Consider the following 2,863-nt stretch of genomic DNA (forward strand, 5'->3'; position numbering starts at 1 on the left):
GGATTCTGACACCTTGTCTACACCGGACTCACATAGGCTGTCTACACTGGAAGCGACAAAGCGACCATTGCAAATCATTTGGATTTTGTGTCAGTATGTCATAAATAGAATTAGGCAGCAGTTTACTGTCGTGGATTTGTCGTGTCGCACCGGATCCAGTGTAGACAGCATCACTGAATATAATAGGTTCTATTGTATTTTGTCACGTCACACTGCATTGTTTACGTCCGGTGTAAACGCGGTGTTATACCAAATAAAATCAATACAACTGTCCATAACAAAAGCTTTGACTTGTATGTAATTTTTCCTCATGTAAATGTCAGGACCATCTGGATCCTGAAAACAACCAAAAAGTCTCTTCATTCCTTCTATATAACAAGTCTGAATCTTATTGTAGTCAGTCCAAAAGAATTAGCTTACTTAATTTTGGTTTACCTAAAGCTTTTACAAAAACTTTACTCATTTAGCTTTTGGACTTCTTATTCCACAATACACATAAAATATTGTTGTCCTTTGAATTGTAATGCAATAAATTAATTTCTTAATGTGATTCTATTCACTGGTTTATTTCTCTTATCTGCTTTCCATTCTTGCTAGAGGCTTTTGGAGCATTATTCAGTTTGAGAGAGTAAGTTACTTAGTTTAGGAGTAGAGTGTTTGTTTTGCTCTTGCCATCAGGATTAAATTAATTGAGGTTGATAAATGCAGCGTCTATGCCTGATAATCTGTCCGAAGATCAAGTGGAATTATTTAATTCATTCATGGAGTCGATGGTTATTTACTCACTGGATGCCCTGCCAATTAGGATTTCTTGATAATTTCTAGTCTGAGATCTCATGTAAAGATACAAACATTTAATCACTTGGTTGAATCCATTAAATTTCTTTTAACCTATTCTAAGGTACTTCATGTGTTTAGTAGGCCTACTTTTCAACCCAAAACACAACACTGTTGTTTCCGATCAAGTGCAATTCAGTGCAGTTCAGTTTGGAAGCATAAGTGATTATGAATCCGTTGTGCCTGCTTTGGTTCAAATGAAAGTCTGGAGATCCTTTGGGGATCGTTAAGCTGCATTTGAAATCCAGCAAGTAAAGTAAGTAAAGACTATATTTCGTTTATGGAGATCCAATGTGTGATTTAAGTGTCCCCTTCATTTTTTGAGCAGTGTACAGGTATGTACCTGTACCTGTACCTGTATGTCTGCTAGAAGCATTTACGTAACAACACGGAACGCGCATGAGAGAGCTTTCTGTGCAGTCTCAATGAATTTAAAAACACTGGAAGCGCAGATAATATCTGGTCCGTTTTAAGTTTTTATGGACATATTTCATCTTCTCTTGTCTAAACATGTACCAGATTACACACCACAATGTGTGTGTGTGTGTGTGTGTGTGTATGCACGCAAATAATGGCACTGATAGGCTACAGTGGTACATCTGATCATGAATGCGATGACCAAAAAGTGTAGTGTGTTCGTTCGGAGGATTATCATGTTAAGGACAGTTTCAAATGACTTTTAAGTATGTGGCCTCCACCAGTTTTAAAATAGTTTAGGATTTGAAAATCATCTAGTGTGTCCCAGGCCTAATGCTCCTCAAAGTGACTCCCATTTTTCCTCCATTCCCATTTTAATATTCATTACTTAGTATAATAGGTCTGTGTTTTATTGGTTGTTGTCCCTCCACCCTCTACACTCCCACTTTTATACAGCATTACATGCCCATTTTTTGAGTCATTTTCAAATCTGAGATATTAACGACCAGTGCTAAAATAGGGGGGTTTCATGACACTTCTCTAAACCTTTAGTCCACCTAAACCCTGCCCCTGAAAGTTTGCGTTCATCTGCCTTCATTTTTAGTGCAACACCACACCTTAAAATCAACAAATTGGTGCGTAAAACTACATTTTCTCTTTTTCAGTGATCTGTTACATTCGGATGTGTCACAATACAGGAGAAAAGATCTGTCATTGTTTTCATTTCATTGCAACTTTAAAGCTTCAGATAAGAATTAAAATTGTTTATTACAATGTAAAAAGTAGTCAGTCTAATGACTTGACCAATCAGAATCAAATATTTCATAACCATGTAATAAATAAGAAATACTTCATTAGAGCATCAAGAAATAACTCCTGTCAAGCCAAATTGTACTTCCTTAATGTATATTTAAATAAAATCTGTAACATCAACAAAACATCACAAAAATATAAGTTATATTAGAACTTACTATAATATATATAATATAGTTTTTTTATATAACTATTATATTGATTATGAAAATAGATCTGTAAATTAAATCACATTTTGATCAGATCATATAGTTCAAAACTCTATGATGGTAAAATGCAAAATAACGGTAGCATAGGAGTCTGGCACAATAAGGCTTTCTAATGTGCAGGTCACATATCCTCAAATGGCTTATCTTGATCAGACAGTCTTAAATAAATAAAAGAGAACATGGCAGCTTCCACTCTAAAACAGCACCTGCTTGAATCAGTGTCATAGCCACTGTACACAACATGGCTAATCTGCCCTTTTGTGTTACTCAAAGGTTGATGCATGTTTGTAAAGAAGGTGTCTTCAGAGTTGTATACTTCCAAATCATGTCACCCAGTTCCTTTAATGCTTAAAACAGCGAGAGTTGTGAATTTCAGAGTCAACCACTGCAATGCATTTGCCTGTGGAATGGTTCTTTAAATAGAATGAGACATTTCATTACTCTGACACTCTCTCTTGTCAGTCTTGATAATGCCAAGTGCACCGGCTCTCATGGAGCACCTCATCACACTATTGTTGTCCCTTGTCTGCAGGCTGAATGGTCGTTGCATTAAAATGGTCCCGTAACTCTCCACAGTACCGGGATTC

The 2,863-nt window shown here is 36.2% G+C and overlaps 1 protein-coding gene across 1 annotated transcript in view; it reads left to right on the top strand.

Annotated features, from left to right (window-relative positions):
• The window catches only part of LOC107676382 (arginine--tRNA ligase, cytoplasmic-like), a gene marked incomplete at its 5' end in the record, with an annotated part of 9,136 nt that extends 9,037 nt beyond the window's left edge, over positions 1 to 99 (top strand). Inside the window, one exon of the mRNA XM_016470909.1 lies at positions 1 to 99.
• Positions 100 to 2,863: the final 2,764 nt, after the last annotated feature.

The sequence above is a fragment of the Sinocyclocheilus anshuiensis genome, unplaced genomic scaffold (assembly GCF_001515605.1).
Source record: "Sinocyclocheilus anshuiensis isolate Anshui unplaced genomic scaffold, SAMN03320099.WGS_v1.1 scaffold1669, whole genome shotgun sequence".
NCBI classification, from domain to species: Eukaryota; Metazoa; Chordata; class Actinopteri; order Cypriniformes; family Cyprinidae; genus Sinocyclocheilus; species Sinocyclocheilus anshuiensis.